Here is a 17,526-nt window from a genome sequence, read left to right on the forward strand (position 1 = left end):
AGATCCCAGGGCCCCAGACAGCTGGTCAGATGTGATTCTGGGCGTGTCTGGGAGGGTGTCTCTGGATGAGATGAGCATGTGAATCAGTGGACTGAGTGAAGCAGGTGGCCTTCCCCAGGGTGGGTGGGCCTCATCTAATCAGTTGAAGGTCTGAATAGAACAAAAGTGGAGGGAGGATATATCATGGCTATCTATCTATATGTATCTATATCTATATGCATCTATCATCTATCTATCTATCATCTCCATCTATCTCTATCATCTATTTATCTATGAATCTATCTATCATCTATCCATCTGTTATCTACCTATCTTCTTTCCATCCACACATCCCATTGGTTCTGCTTCTCTGGAGAGCCCCACGGATACAGCTGGGGAAGGGGCCTGGGAAAGAAGACAGGGGTGTGTGTGGATGGGGTGGGAGTCAGGACGCAGGGCCCGTCCGGCAGGAGTGCAGTGAGTGGTGGGGTTGCTGTCCTGGGCAGAGCTGGTTCTAGGATGAGTAGGGAAGGGCAGGTGGGGCTTTGGGAGGAATGGAGTCGGTAGGAGGAAGGAGGGGAGATGGGGGTCAGGGAATGGGCAGGGGTCTGGGGTCACAGGTCAGGGGCTGCCTGGGGGAGGAGAGAGGGGCCGTCCTTAGTCGGAGGAGCTGTTGCATGGAGCCCAGGGGCTGTGGCTCCCGGAGTCCACACTCCTTGCGACTGGGCACCCAGCGCGCAGCCTTCACCACCGCCGCGCTCACGTCCCAGGCATCGCATGAGGGACCGGAAGGTGCCTGGGGAGACGCCACCTTTCTTCCCCAGTTTTTGAATCCTATCCCCCGTCTTGCTGAAACCCCGTAGAGTCTGTTAAAGAAAATTATGCATTGGGGTCTCAAATAACATTTTTGCGTCTCCATTGTGCATGATATGTTAACTACATATTGTATAAGATTCATGAAAACATAAATGTAATGTATGATTTGTATATAAATTATATACATATAAGTATATAAAATATAATATTCATTGTATTATACTGTTATAGGTTGCACTCTATAATATATATTATACTGTATACAATGATATATATTATTACCTTATATATTGTACTGTATATGATTATATGTATTATAGTGTATATATTGTATGGCAATCATATTATATATTATGATAAATTTATAGTATATTAATTATAATTTATATATATAAATTACATATAAATTTACTATATATTGTAACATAATTATATACATGGAAATAATATATATTAATATCTTATTAATACAATTATAATATATAATATAATGTATATTATACATTATATGTATAATGTATAATATACATTTAATACATTTTATATTATATAAAGAACAAAATTAAATACATAGCATGAATATTAATTAATATATATTAAAATATAAATATAATATACCATATTATTTATAGCCATATAATCATATACCTTTTATAAATTATAATAGTCATCTTTAATCACCTATAATTATAGATATAAGTATAATTCCATATGATTATAACATACAGGTAACACTATATCTGTTTATATATAACATATATCATATAGTTTATAAATGTATATAATGTGTACAATCTATATATAATTGTATATGTGTCTCATATATTGTAATTTATGTATAATTAAAATTATAATCATATACAAAATTATATATAAACCATACTATACAATATTCTACGTATAAGGACGCTTATTATTGGATTTAGGGCGCATCCGAATGCACGGTGACCTCCTGGCTCCTGGCGCAGAGCTCCCGACACCCTAGGAGCTTCCTGAGTGACGCAGGCCAGAGGAGCATCCTGCGCCCCTCGGGACGAGCCGCGCCGCGCCCGAGTCTGCGCTGAGGCGTAGCCCTGCGAGGTGCGGGCCGGTTGCCCGGAGGAACCAACCACGTGACGCGAGGGTGGGCCCGTCCAGCCCCGCCCCCAGGCGCCATGGAGCGCAGAGGGGGCGGGGCTCGAGCGGCTCCAGGTGCGCGCGGCTTCCGACGGTCGTGCCTGGCGGCAGACCCGTAAACTCTCTACGTGGAGGGGTTCCGAGATCTTCCGGGTCCGCACGTTGGCAGAGTGACGCCCCCCAAGCTCCACGGAGACAGGAGCTCCGGCGCTCGGGGCGCCCCCGGGCCTCGCCCTCCACCGCTCTCTCTGGCTGTTCGTGCCTTTCTGATAAACGGGTGAGTCAGCGACGTGTTGCCTGCGTTCTCTGAGGAGGGCGTCACGGGGACCCTCCGTGTGTAGCCTTGTCGGACACAAGTGTGGGCGGCCTGGGGACCCAGTCCCTGCGCTTGGGGTTGACGTGGGAGCCGTCCTGGGGCACCGAGTCTACCCCGTGAGGTCTGCGCGCCCCCGGGCTCCTATCAGAGTTGAATTGAAGTGAACGGCACCCAGCTGGTGTCCCAGGAGAACTGGACACCTGCTCGGTGTGGAAGAGCCACACGTTGGGTGTCGGAAGTGCTGTGAGTAGACAGTTTTCTTTGAAGATTTGAAGTTTTCAAATTTACGCCTTTGGAGCAAACACCTCCTCCTGGCTGGCCTCTCTTGCCCTTCCTGTAAGCCATTCTCTGTCTAGTCGGAGAATTCTCTAAAATACCAATTAGATCATGTCCGTACCTGCAGCATCGCCCACCCCCGTGGCTTTCCAAGGTTGTTAGAATAAAGGACAAAGTCTTTCAGCTCTTCTGCTGCCCGACGAGGGGCAGCTGGTGAAGGGTGGTCCCAGATGTACTGAACATGCTTTGAGGCCTGTGGAAATGGTCTCCCACGGCGTACGTCTCGGGGTTTATACTCTGTGTTCTGTTGCTTCAAGACCTTCAAAATGTTTTCTTATTACTTATGTTTGACGTAGAAAAGCGATTAAAATATTTTAGGGCTAAACGTTTTGCCCTACCAAAGAGCGGACCCATTGAGTTTTGCAAGGCAGACCGTCATAGCATCTGTAAATACGTGGTGTGAGCCATGTGCCTGTTTGTCAAGACAAGCGTGTCTCTGAAATTTAATTTTGCATTTGTTGATTCTCACGTAAGTGCTGTAACCTGGGTGCTTTGCTTTCGTTGCACCGTAAATTGGTTTTCTGGGGTCGTTGTCATAAATGACCACAAATCAGGTGGGTTAAAACCACAGACCTCCATCCTCCCCCATCCTGGAGACCAGACGTCTGAGGTCAGGGTGTCCCAGGACTGCGCTCCCTCCAGAGCCTCCAGGGGAGGGTCCTTCCTGCCTCTTCCAGCTTCTGGGGGCTCCAGGCATCCCTGGGCTTGTGGCCGCGTCCCTCCCGTCTCTGCCTCTGTCTTCTCGGGGCTTCTCCTCTGTGTTTGTCTCTCTCCTGTGTCTTAGAAGGACCCTGTCATTGGATGTAGGGCCACCCTCCTCCAGGAGGACCTCATCTCTGACCCTTCACTTCATCTCATCTGCAAAGACCCCGTTTCCTAATAAGGTCCCATTTTGAGGTACCAGGCTAGGACGTCAAATTAACACTTTGGTCGTGGGACACAATTCCACCAAGAACGCCCTCCAGCAAGCAACATGTGATACACCTTTTATTTGGGTGAATTTCCACGATTTCCACGCTTGGAGTGAGTTAAAACACATGGAAACTTTCGTCCCTAAAGCCTTGGTTTTCCCTGTAAGGGAGTAGAGAGTATTTACGCATTTTCTGCGGTGCAGGTGAGACCCTCTCCCATTTCAAGTGGCCAGCCCCTCGCACCCAACACTGCGATTGGGCGTGTTTTGGGTAAAATCCATCGGGGATGGACTGAGGAAGCTCCCCTTGACTGGAAGGGTCTGCCTTTGAGAAGCAGCCCGTGCACCCTCGCCGGGATGCGGGTCCCCTTAACCACCATGGCCGTGACATGCAAAGGGCTGATAATTCAGGGTTGGGGACACTTGGACCCTGGAAAAAAGAGGCACGTTGTTCGCAGAAGGCTCTGGGCGTGTTCCTGGTGAAGCCAACGCCTTGTGCATTGGAGGAATCGAGAAAAAGTGGGGGGTAGGGGGTGTCCTGGGACTCAGGTCCTGGAGATTCTTGGACGTCCAGGAGAAAGTCAGGACCAGGTGCTATTCTTCACGCACCTCATTTGGCATCTTACATCCTTTTTCATGCGCCTCTCTGGGGAGGAGCTCCGTTTCTCCTACAGTAGGGAAGCCGTGAGGGCGTCTTGGGATGCGTGGCCGGTCAGCGTTTTACTTCCTTACCTCGGCGTTGCCTGGAATTTGCTCAGCCTCAGAGGAGCCGTGTCGTATTGTCTAATTAGTTCGCAAGCTTTGCTTCCAGCGGACACGGCGGTGGACCTTCTGTGTGCACGGTGCAGGCGTGGTTCCTGGAACACCAGGAAACTCAGGGCTACGTTTTCCTCCCGTGTGACGAAGTCGCTGTCGGGGGTGGGGATGCTGAGTGGCTTTGTCCCCTGCGTGTCACCCCAGACGGCAGGGAGAGTCCAGGCTTCTAAGCAAATGCTCTTCGAGGGATGAGGTCCTCCTACTTTGTTGTGAAAGCCTGTGTGGTCCCTGATGCTGTGTGTGCGTGTGCATGTGTGTATCCAGGTTTATGTGTGTCTGCATATGTGCACGTGTGTCCGTGTGTGTGTGTGTGTAGCTGTGTCTGTATAAGTTTACATGTATGCGCATCTTTGTTCCGCATCTGTGTGTGTCTCTGCAGTTGTATGTCTGTGTGTGCCCGTTTACTCCTGCGTCTGTGTGTGGACGCCTGCGTGCATCTGTATTTATTCCTGCGTCTGTGTGCATCTTTTTTTGTCCTGCATTTGTGTGTCTTTGGTTATGTATCTGTGTGTCTGTATTTATTCCTGCATCCATGTGTCTGTGTCTCTTGTGTCCGTGCGTGTCCCTGTGAGCTCCCTCCGAGGCTCTCACTGCAGGCTCTTACCCCCCGCACCCCCTGTGGCTGTGTTCCCCCGGGCCGGTTGTCTTTCTGTGACCATAAAGCTTGATGTAGGGGGGCGATTATGCCTTTCGTCGGCTCTGTCAGCCCTGTTTCCTACCGTGCGGGGCCATCGAAGTTCAGGGATGAGGACACACGTGGCTGAGATCCAACATTCTCTGGGATTCAACATGCTACCATTCTCGGTAGGACGCCAAGAGCAAAGCGGTCTCACCTCCTAGGAGACCAAGAGGCCCAGAGACACATGCCATAGGACCGCGCGCCCATAAACCGGCACCGGGCATCGTGTTGCTGGGGACACAGGGCTCAGTCTCGGGGGGCGGGTTGGGGGCAGCAGGGTTTACGAGACTCTAAAGCCGCCAGGGCCCCATGCTTTGCATGGTTTTTATCGCAACGTGGCCACTCTCTCGTCCCTAAGGACTCTATTCTCGTGCACGAGGATTAGCCGGCAGAGTGTCATAAACTGGAGACCGCACCTGTGTCGAAGAGGAATTTTATTCTGTTGGTGAATAGACCTGGGCCTGAGCAGCGCCTTGGGATCCTGCATTAAAACATGAACCACACACTTATTCCATTTCTTCTCTGCTAAATGCACGGTTCCATTTTTTGGTACAAATGTGCATTGATTAAAGTGAGTCTCACCAGGCATTGAACTAAACCCTGTGAACGTGTTATGGAAACCTACAACCTGCACGTCTTTATAAAAGTTTCCGTGATCTGAAAGTGGGAATGAAATGATTTATTCGTCCATCGCTGCGATGGATTGATTCTGGGGGATTCACGGCGAACCGTCAGAGAGTTGTGATAGCGATTCTTTGTGATCATGACTCGGTGGATGATTATTTTATTCTCTGGCTTTTGGCTCCTTGTGGGTAGATGGAGGACTGTTCTTGAATGATCGTCGAGGTCATCTAGCAGCTAGAAGCTGGTCGCTGTATAACCAGTGCACCAAAAGAAGTATCTCTAAGTCAGAACATCAGAACTCTCTTGCTCCGCGGAATTCAGTGAAAGAAGGTCTAGTTCTGAGGGTGTTCACTTCTTTTTGACTAGAGAGGATTTTTTTTAAATTGAAGTATAGTTGTTTTACAGCGTTTTGTTCATTTCAGGTATACAGCAAAGTGATTCAGTTATACATATGTACATATTTATATCTGTGTGTATATATATTCTTTTTTAGGTTTTTTTCCATTATAGGTTATTACAAAATATTGGGTATTGTTCCCTGTGCTATACAGTAGGTCCTTGTTGTTAATCTACTTTACATATAGTAGTTTGTATCTCATGATCCCAAACTCCTAATTTATCCCTCTCCACCGTTCCCCTTTGGTAACCGTAAGTTTGTGTTCTGTGTCTGTGAGTCTCTTCCTGTTTTGTAAATAAGTTCATTTGTGTCATATTTTAGATTTCACAAACAAGTGATATCATATAATATTTGCCTTTCTCCTTGTTGCTTATCCATCCTATATATAATAGTTTGCATCTCCTAACCCCAAACTCCCAATGCATCCGTCCCTCCCTCCCCCTTGGCAACCACGTGTCTCTTCTCTATATTTGTGAGTCTTTTTTTTTTTTTTTTTGGTAGCTAAGTTCATTTGACTTGTATTTTAGATTCCACATATGAGTGATATCATACAGTATTGGTTTTTCTCTGACTTATTTCACTTAGTCTGATAATCTCTAGGTCCATCCATGTTGCTGCAAATGGCATTATTTTATTCTTTTTTATGGCTGAGTAGTATTCCGTGTGTGTGTGTGTGTGTGTGTGTGTGTGTGTGTGTGTATGTATATGTATATATACCACAAGGAGATGGGTTCTTTTTTCTGTTTAATATGGATTGACTGGGACACCATTTCATCATAGGGTCCTTGGAGACTGGTAGGGCCGCCAAGGAGGGCGAGGTAGTGGGTGCCAGGGCTCCAGGAGCCTCTCCCTGGAGCCACATGGGGTGGAGGACAGTGGGCTTCCAAGGTGGGCCCCCAGGGTGCACTGCCCTGTGGGGGAGGATCCGATGTGTCCCTCTCTGTCCTGGGTTCCAGACACTGTCCCGAGGGTGGAGGCCAGCAGACGGCTGCTGTGGGTGGTCCCCGTGCCCTGTGGTCACTGTGCCCCTTGGGTGTGGCAAGAGTTCCCCAGAGGGTCCATCTGGTCGACCCAGCCCTGCCATCCCTGGTTCACTGGTTCATTGGTCCTCATTCCATTGATGTGATGTTCTCACCAGGCTGCCACTTGACCTCTGCTGGGGGGCTTTGAGGACTTGGGAAAGAGCTGATACTACCCGTTTGTAGTCCCCAAATACCAGTTTGTAGCCTTAGACCCATGGGTGATTCCACCCTGCTGCCTGAGATATAGAAGCTAGGACAACCTGGTTCCCCCACTCAGGACCAGAGTCCGGGGGGTGAGGGGCTCCTGCCTTGATCCAAAATGCTGATATGTTATGCGATGTTTGTATTCATTTCGATTTTTAAAAATCTTCCACTAGACATCATTTATCTTGCTTTCTGGTGGTGGTGGTTGTTGTTGTTGTTTTTGGTGTCATCTTCAGTTCTCCGCCTGAGGGCAGTGCCTTGCCTTCCTCACCCTAATCCTGACCCTGTTAGCAGCGAGCTTTTGTCTCTGTTTACCTGCACAAACAGGATGCAGATACCCTCCTTCTGGGGCGTTCGTGAGTTATGTGCCCAGCAGAACATCTGGCCACAAAATACATTCAAGTATCGATGTTACCCTTTAGGGCAACTAGTAATAATACCAGCACAGAGAAAGAAGAGAGCGCGGGGGTCTGTGGAGCCCTGGACAGGAAGGGGACCATCAGTCAGTCACTCGGATGCAAGCGCAGAAACAAAATCTTCTAATGACTTGATCTGCCCCCTTTGCCATTGTTTTTTTAAATTTTTTTAAATTGAAGTGTAGTTGATTTGCAATATTGCATTGCTTTCAGGTGTACAGCGAGATGATTCAGTTATATTTACATACATGTATATGTATTTTTTCCAGATTCTTTTCCCTTATAGATCATGACGTGTGGGGTAGAGGTGAGATTTTCAGATGTTGCAGGTGCTGATGGAAATGTGTCTACGTCGGATCTCTTCACTTCACATTTCTGTTTAATGGAGTGTTCCATTCCTTTCTTGGTGTGAACCAAGGGGTGTTTTTGGAAGCCTCCCGGAGAGGGAAATAGAAAAACTCTCCCTCTGTTCCTCTCACTTCTGGTGGGAGGGACCAAGTGAATTAAGGACCTTTGTTCTTTATTTTAAAATTTAATTTAATTATTTAAAAAAAATTTTTAACTTTTTTATTGAAGTGTAGTCGATTTACAATGTTGTATTAGTTTCAGGTGTACAGCAAAGTGATTTTATATATGTGTTATATATATAATATGTATATTTTTTATATATATTATTTATATATTCTTTTTCAGATTGTTTTCCATTATAGGTTATTACAAGATATTGACTATGATTCTGTTATACAGTAGGTCCTTGTTGTTTATCTAGTTTATATACAGTAGTGTGTACTGTTAATCCCAAATTCCTAGTTTATCCCTCCCCCACTTCCCCTTAGGTAACCATAAGTTTGCTTTTTATGCCTGTGAGTCTATTTCTGTTTTGTAAATAAGTTCATTTGTATCATTTCTTTAGATTCCACATATAAGTGATATCATAGGGTATCTGTCTTTCTCTGTCTGGCTTACTTCACTTCGTATGATCATCCCTAGGTCCATCCATGTTGCTGCCAATGGCATTATTTCGTCACTCTTTTTTATGGCTGAGTAGTATTCCATTGTATATATGTACCACAGCTTCTGTATCCATTCCCCTGTCGATAGACGTTAGGTGCTTCCGTGTCTCGGCTGTCGTGAATAGTGCTGCTGTGAACACTGGGGTGCACGTATCTTTTGGAATTAGAGTTTTGTTCGGGTATGTGCCCAGGAGTGGGATTGCTGGATCGTATGGTCAGCTTTCTCTTTCTTGGCTGCATTAATGGTGGAGCCTCTTCAAAACTAACACAAGCACATCTTTTTCTATGCGCTGCTTCCTAATGCCTTTTTTCGGGAGCGGGGCACAGGTGGGACCAGTTCATGAAATGTTCTGCCTGTTCAGTGCATTCCTCGTCATCGTATTTCCCTTGCCTTCCTTCCCCTCCCCCTCCCCCTCCCCACTTTCTGGTGTATCCACTTCAGTCACCTTCTCCAGTCTCCACTCTCAGGACCCAGAGTCTGATGTCCTGGATTTCATGGAATTGCATATGCATGTGTCTCTGCCATTTTGCATCTGATTTCAAAGTGTAGGGAGTACGCTTTGTAAAGAACCCAGATGATGTAAGTGCTGTGTGCTTGATAAGGGATCTGCTTCTTGAGTGCCTGGGCCTCTGTGCTGCGGTTCCACCGGGAAACAGACATGTTATTGTTACTGTTTTGTTTTTTAAGCTTTTTAGCTAAGCCTCTTTGGGGGGGGCAGGGGGCAGAGGTGATAGGTAGGTAGGTAGGTAGGTAGGTAGATACATAGATATAGATGGATACTGATGTACATATAGGTAGATAGATGGTTAGGTAGATGGACAGATGGATGGACAGAGAGAAAAGTGATAGGTACATACATAGATGTTAGGTAGGTAGGTAGATAATAGAGATTAGACATCTAAGTGAAACTGTGGACAGTATATAGTGGACTTTTATTATGTCATGTTCTTCTGAAGAGTATTTAGTTTTGTTTCAAGAAGCGGGTGCAGCATCACCTTGAGCTTGAAGACACCTGTTTTTGGGTTTCTGTGGGTGGATTGATTTTCGTTTTGCCCTTGGTCCTAGGGCGTATTCTCTCGACCTGGGTCGTGGTCCTTACTCCTCAGACGTGGTCATTCCGGGGGCTCCGTGGAAGGTCTCCAGTGTCCGTCAAGCCTGTCTGACGGGCAGGATGAGAACTGCAGACTCTTGCCCATCAGGGAGCAGCTGCAGAAATGGCGCCTGCTGACCTCAGACTCCCAGCTACCGCATGCCCTGGGGTCTTTGGAGCTGTGTCCCCACCACCCTCCAACGTGGAATGGGGGAGTCGGCCACGGTGTGAGCAGAAATTTGTTCTGCAAACGTTGGTGTTCCACAGTTCCTTTCTTTTCTTTTACTTCCTCAGTTTCCAGCCACGCTAAGCCGCTCAGCAAGGCCGTCCCTTGCTTCCTGACCTCCGACCCCCAGAAGCTGTGGACCATGGCAGGGGGGCTGCCCTCAGACAGCAGTGTGGATGGATATCAGTCTCACCCTTGTGATTCCTTTTCCCCAAGGACCCTTCCTCCACCAGCTTCTGCTTTTGGTGGTCCCAGCTCAGTGCCTTCAACACACATTTCTCTATTTTATCCAAAGTTCATCGTGGCTCTTAACGTGAGATTTTATCTTTCTCCAGCAAATACGCCGTCACTGGTGTCCTGACATCGATGACACTCTATTTTTTTTGCACTTTGTAATTATGGTAGTTTGGCCAAAGATAGGTACTAAAATAGAATAACAGCCAGAAGCTTTCATTTTTGCCGTTCTGCATTGATGATTGGATGGAAACTTAGAAGTTGGTCATTTTCCCATAAGAATACATAAAGAAGAATCACCTTAGCAAACATAGGGTTGCCTTTTTTAAAATACAGATTTAATTAACAGCTATTTTACTTCCGGTTTTATTGAGCTGTAATTGGCACACAGCCCTGGGTAAGTTGAAGGGGCACGACGTGACTTGAGCGCCTGCATCATGAAACGATGACCTCAATAAGTTTCGTGACCATCCATCATCCCGTATAGGTCCAGCATGAAAGCGCTAGAAATTTTTTTCCTTGTGATGAGAATCCTTAGGATATATACGTTCTTAACAACTTGTATCCGTAACACAGAGCAGTGTTGATTACATTTATCACGCTGTACCTTACATCCCTAGGACTTACAGCTGAACATCTTCTAGATCTCAACAATCACCCAATTCCTCCACCTCTGGCGACCACAGATCTGACCTCTTTCTCGATGATGGCTGTCTTTCATTTTGCTGACTTCTTTTCCTGGCTGTCATTTGTAAGAGTGCGGTTTCTTCCAGAGCGCTGGGACTCTGTCAGGAGGGATGTACTGCCCTGCCCGTATCCTGAGACGCCGTCTGCAGACCGTTTCCACTGGGGCTGTGGGTTCCTGTGTGCCTCTGACCCCTTTAAACTCATGTGTGGTGAAGCAAGAGTCTGGGACATAATAGCATCGGGTGAACACCCAGGAGGAGCAGGAGGGTGAGACCGAAGGACGCTGCTTTGTCCTCCTGCAGGGCGAAAATTCTGGGCGTGCTCCAGAAGCCACCCGAGCAGGGCAAGCCCCTCCCCACTCCAGTGACCTGATAAGAAATGTATGCATTTAGTCTCTGCCCCTGTCTTCCGAAAACCCTCGGAATCTCCGAAGCCGTAAGGTCTTCTGTAGGCTAACCGGTGGCTCCTGGATGGCCTCAGGGTGGAGCTCGTTGCCATGGAGACCAACCCTGACTAGACAGTTGGAACTTTCAGGCCAGCCCCCTGACCGTCATCTGGGGAGAAGGGAGGGGCTGGGGCTTGAGTTTAATGCCCCCCCCCACACAGTAATTTAATCCGCCATGCCTACGTACTGTGGACAAAAAAGGTCACCTGTGTCGACTGAAAAAAAAAAAAAAAAAGCAGAACCTAAAAGTTGAGAATTATGTTTCATTTGGTGGAGAAAACTGAGGACTTCAGCCCAGGAGACAGCTTCTCAGATAGCTTGGAGGGACGGCTCCAAAGAAGTCCAGGCGGAACCTGGGTGTATAAGAGGTTTTGCAACAAAAAACCCGGGTAGTCTGAACTCAAAAGATTACTGCTGTTTAAAGAAATCAGGCATCTCACGGTAATGAATTCAACGCTTTTCTTTGTATGGAAAGAGGCAAGAGTCTGGGCATCCTGTGTGCTCCCCTCCTGAGTCCCCGCAGGGCTCACCTTCCAGGGCCAAGGCAGTGGTGGAGGGCTTGATGTCTGCAGCATCCTTTGTTTGTTGATACGGCAGGTGACATTTTCCATTCACACCTGCGTATCAGTAAACGAAGGATGTTGAGGCCGTCAAGCCCTCGGCCCCTGCAGCGCCCCCGGTGGTGCACCCTGGGGGCACTCAGGTTGGAGAAAAACAGGATGCTGGCCCTAGGTAGCTAAGGTGCACATCAAAGGAATGACTTGGGTGAGCCTAAACTCTTGCATCTTCCCATACCTAGAAAAGCACTAAATTCATTCACTGGAGACGTCTTTGTTTTGTAATTAGCAGTAATCTTTTGATGTTCAACGAGGAGTTCTTTTTTCTCCAGCAAAAACTCCTATATAACCGGCCTCCTCCCTGACCTCTTTGGAACCATCCCTCAGCGCTGTGAGAGGCTGCCTGTCAGGCTTAAGTCCTCAGTAAGTCACCGAATAAAACATAATTCTCAGTCTTTAGGTTGTGCATTTTTTTCAGTCAATAGTTCGAAGCCTCCGTAAAAATCCCTGGACTGTGGGTGTCAGTGAGCTTCCGGGTCGGTGAGCGGTTTTCCACACACAGCTTCCGTGGGGCTGTTCCCGAGTTTCATCGTTCTGTAGCAAACCTGTACTCCAACAAGTGCACTGTTTTTCTAAGTTCTGAGTCCCTCTAGCAGATTACGGAACCTAGAAATGAGATCACGGGAACCTCCGTTGCATACCTGGTCGGTGAGAAGCACAGGGGACGTGCTGGGGCTTTTGGATGGGCGTCTGAAGTGGGGGCAGTTTTGTAGGGCCGAGTCCTCAACCTGTGGCATCAGGCACTCGCCCCACGATAGTATCTGGACTGAATTGCATGGTAGGACACCCAGCTGGTGTCTTGAAATTTGGTTGAGAATTGGTTGATGTGGTGGCCAGAGGTATTGAGAGTAACGTGATGTATAAATAGAGAAGCCCCCCGTCCCCCCCAAAAAAACACGCTTCTTTGGACCACCTCTCAGATAAATTCCTTGTCCCCTACCCTTTGTTGGAGGGTCTGCTTTGGGGGAACGTTTTGGGGTGGGGGAGCCCCCTTCTCGCCCCGTGCTGTTGAAGAAGCATGCAAGAAATCTAGGAATCCCAGCCCCCAAAGAAGCTCGCTTTGCCTGTTCTTTCCGCTGCTTCTAGTGTGTGGACGGAACGGGGTCCTCCGTGTGTGAACGTGCGGTCATGCACTGCCTCAGTCAGAAGCTGGTTCTTTGCGACTAGAGATGATCATACTGCGTGAAGTAAGGCAGACAGAGAAAAACAAATACCATATGACGTCCCTTACACGTGGATTCTAAAATATGACATAAATGGACTTATCTGTGAAACAGAAACAGGCTCACAGACGGAGACAACAGACTTGTGGTTGCCAAGGGGGATGGGAGGTGGGGGAGGGATGGTCTGGGAGTTTGGGATTAGTGGATGCACACTATTATATATATAGGATGGATGGACAACAAGGTCCTACTGTAGAGCACAGGGACCTCTATCCCATGTCCTGCGATAAGCCATCATGGAAAAGAATATGAAAAAAGAAGGCGATTCTTGTTTTACAGAACGTTTCTTTCACCCCAAGGCATCAGGAAAAGGGTGAGGTCTGGGCCAACCCCGGTCCCGAAGAGCATGTGTTTGATGCGTCCTTTGAAGGGGACAGGAACACTTATGTGGAGGTGACACGAACATACCCCGAGAGACAGCCATCATTATTTTATACCAACGACCCACGTGGTTTGCTCTTCTGACCACAGATAATGAGCCCCTTGAAGGGTTATCCTGCTGTGTAATTAAGTGTCCTTCAGATCTCTTCAGTTGGTCCCCAAATATCCAGGTGGACTGTTTTATTATTCTATGAAAGGTGCTCAAAAGACTCCCTGGGTATTTCTACCGAGTGTACATTCCAGACGAGCAAAGACGCAACAAAAGCAAAAATAGTTACTGTTTCCGGTTCTGTTCACCATATCACAAATCCTTCCCTGCAGAGAGGCAGAGATGGATGCAGTGAAAGAGCCTTCGCTTATGAATCAAATGTCTCCATTCTTGAGAAAAAGGAAACGTACACTGTTGACATCTGTGCATGTATCAGCTCCCTCCACTCAAAGCCACCTTGTTGCCGGGCGCGTGCTTTCCCATAATTTCTCAGGTTGGCCTCCGTCCTTGCGGTTAACATGCAAATCTACTCGCTGAGGTTGCTTTTTGGTTATTATTCCAGCCTTGATGTTCTGGAGCCTAGAGTAACAGGAGGTGCAGAGGACCACGGGGATGTGCATCTTCCCTCATTCAAGGTCACCTCAATGTCACAGAGCTGGCAGGGGCACAGACAGATCCCCCTCCTCCCTGTCACTGGTTCTCTGTTCTCCTCCACCCTCACCAGATGCTTAGGCAAAGGCATGAGGAATGAGCACAGACCCTTTTCCCGAGACGACACCTGTCTGGCTCTGGGTTCCATCCTCTGCTTTGCCAGCTCAGGACTCCATCTTCCTCCCGGGAAACATTCCACGGACTTGCCCGATGGATGCTTTTTCCTGAGACACCCAGGCAGGGGTGGCGGCCCACGGGGATGCCCCGGGACTGAGCCGGCGGGACAGACAGAAGCCTCGCCCCTCCTGGATTCATGGGGACCCCAGTTGAAGCCCCCTAAACAGCCACAGTCTGTCCCAGAGAAAGAGGGGAAGCCGCCATCGTGTGCATTCTCTTTCAGATGGAAGTTCTTCACACGCGAGCAGCTCTTTCTTCGCATTTCTAGGAACAGGCATGAGTGGGTTTATTTCAAAGAAGAAATTTAAGGTTTTTTTTTTTGCTGGGGAACTTGTTCAAGATATAGCCAGAAAGCTCAAAAAGGAAGAAAATACCTCATATCTTTAAGAATTAAAAAAGAGACATATTGTTTTGAATTATTTAGCATTTATTTACAAATTTGTAGTGTTTTTGATGTAAAAATAAATGAAATGTGCTAGTAGTAATGGGTGAGCCAAGTATATAAAATGTCACAGTATTAAATGAAGATATAGACAAAGAAAATATATAAAATATCACAATGTTAAATGAAAATACAAAGAAAATATATAAAATGTCACCACGTCAAATGCAAATATAAAGGAAATCTATAAAATGTCATAATATGAAATGCAAATATAGACAAAGAAATATAAAATGTCACAATATTAATGCAAATATAGACAAAGACAGTAGGTAAAATGTCACGACATTAAATGCAAATACAAAGAAAATATATAAAATGTTGCGATATTAAATGCAAATACAGACAAAGACAGTATGTAAAATGTCACATTAAATGCAAATACAAAGAAAGTATATAAAATGTCACAATATTAAATGCAAAGGCAGTAAGATGTCACAATACTAAATGCAAATATAGACCAATAAAGACAGTATATAAAATGTCACAGTATTAAATGCAAATACAGGTGAATAAAAATGACTTCATATTTACTCTGTCTTCTCCCTCCTAAACATGGTATATCAATTCCATTGCAGAAACGGTGATGCTTTAAGGAAACCGTCCCTTATGGACTAAGTGGCCCACTAGCTTGCTATCGTTATAATGAGAACCTGGAATGATTCAGTTGCAAAAAAATGTACAGATGTTACACTGGGCAGAATGACGCCCCCCACCAGAAGGATGTCCACATCCGAATCCCCAGAACATGAGAATAGGTTACCTTGTAAAGGAAAAAGGAACTTTGCATATTTGGGGGAAGAAGCAGCCTGAGATGGGAGATGACCCTTGATTATCGGGGTGGCCCCGAATGCCATCACAAGGGTCCTTATAGGAGGGACACAGGAGGGTCAGCATCAGAGAAGCAGATGTGACAATGAAAGCAGAGGTCAGAGTGATGTGTCCACCAGCCAAGGCTGCAGGCGCCTCTGGAAGCTGGAGAAAGCAAGGACCTGATCTCCCCTGGAGCCGCCCAAAGGTCCAGCCCTGCCCACACCTGGATTTCAGCCCCATGAGACCCACGTCAGACTCCTCACTTCCACTGAGCATAAGACACGCGTGTGTTCTGAGCCGCCACGTGTGTGGTAGATTTTTACAGCGGCCGCAGGAAACTAACACGGAGCTACGGAAACCACAGGAGCCTGCGCAGAACACCCATAAATGTGCAAAAGGATGAAATTCGAGAACAGGTTTGCCAGAACGACTGTTAAGATGGCTTGTTTTACTCTTCAGCCTGGAGATCCTGCATGCCCTGAAAAGCACTTTTATTGATACTCATCACAGTGATTTCCCAATAACGAGACAAAGAACAGGACAAGACAAAGTCCACCAACACGGTGTGTGCAGGGGTGTCCTGGGGTGGCCAGAGCAAATAACCTAAACCAGAAGGCTTTAAACTATGGGCCTCCATCCTCCCCAGTCCTGGACACCAGACGTCTGAGGTCAAGGTGTCCCAGGGCCGCGCTCCCTCCAGAGGCTCCAGGGGAGGGTCCCTCCTGCCTCTTCCAGCTTCTGGGGGCTCCAGGCATCCCTGGGCTCGTGGCCGCATCCCTCCCGTCTCTGCCTCTGTCTTCCCGGGGCTTCTCCTCTGTGTCTGTGTCTCTCGTCTTCTGTGTCTTAGAAGGACCCTGTCATGGGATGTAGGGCCACCCTCCTCCAGGAGGACCTCATCTCAGACCCTTCACTGCATCACATCTGCAGAGACCCTGTTTCCAAATGAGGTTCCATTCACATGTGTGGGGGTTGGGCTGTGGGCATATTTTGGGGGGCACCTCCTTTGTCTGGAAAGATAAGAGTCGGTTCTCTCAAGTCCTCCGGCCAGCACCTCCCCATCCCTCCCCGGAGTTCATCGTCCCTTTCTTTCCTTCGCGAGTGGAAAGAGCTGCTCTTGCAGCGAGATGGACAACAAGGTTCCTGCTGGCCGCTGCCCAGCTCGTCATTCTCAGGACCACATCCTGCCCACCAGCTGCTGCCATCTCCTCTGTGTGCTCAGAGCAGGTGCTGATGTTTCGTCCGAGGCTGACCAAGGGCTGTGTTGATTGACTGTTTGGGAGAATCACATGCGCTGAGCTGATGCAGGGCACTGGCTTGGGGAGAAAGTCAATATTTGCTCATAAAGTGTTACCCTTGAGGAGTCCCTGGTTGTCGCTGCCTTTCGTGCATACTTCCCGGGCGTCTGGAACTCTGCTTGGCGTCCTGTGTAAATCCTGGTGTGACCTTTACAAAAATGCTTGTCTTTCCCTTTCAAGAGGGTACAGGAACCACCTCTGACAAGGCAAATATCCCAGACAGTTTTGTCTTCGAAACTCACACTGAGGGTCTCCCTTGACGCCTTCTAAAGGGGCCGGAGACCAGGAGAAGATGGGGGCCAGTGCGGGAGAGTCACTGAGGACAGCAGGATGGAGGGCAGCAGGAAAGGGGCAGAAACAGCTCTGCGTGTTTTGTAGGTTTTCTCAGGTGACATATGCTCTCATTGTGGGGCTGCTGGGGCTGAATCGTGTTCCCGCCCAAATCCATACATTGGAGTCCTAACCTCCAGGACCTCAGAATGTGGCTGTATTTGCAGATGGGGCCTTTAAAGAGGGGATTGAATTAAAAGTAGGGTGGGACCTGATCCCATAAGAAGAGATTAGGACACACACACACACACACACACACACACACACACACACACACACAC

At 47.5% G+C, this 17,526-nt stretch overlaps 1 long non-coding RNA gene across 2 annotated transcripts in view; it reads left to right on the top strand.

The window, feature by feature from the left end:
• Positions 1–1,906: 1,906 nt before the first annotated feature.
• LOC113614142 (uncharacterized) overlaps positions 1,907–17,526 on the top strand; it is a 58,785-nt gene continuing 43,165 nt past the window's right edge. Inside the window, exon 1 of one of the 2 annotated variants that reach the window (XR_003430468.1) lies at positions 1,907–2,188. This is a non-coding gene — a long non-coding RNA (uncharacterized LOC113614142). The remainder of the gene's footprint in view (positions 2,189–17,526) is intronic. The other variant, XR_003430467.1, reaches the window with a different exon arrangement.

This window comes from Aethalodelphis obliquidens, unplaced genomic scaffold (assembly GCF_003676395.1).
Source record: "Aethalodelphis obliquidens isolate GAN/ISIS:26980383/991018 unplaced genomic scaffold, ASM367639v1 scaffold91, whole genome shotgun sequence".
Lineage (NCBI taxonomy): Eukaryota > Metazoa > Chordata > Mammalia > Artiodactyla > Delphinidae > Aethalodelphis > Aethalodelphis obliquidens.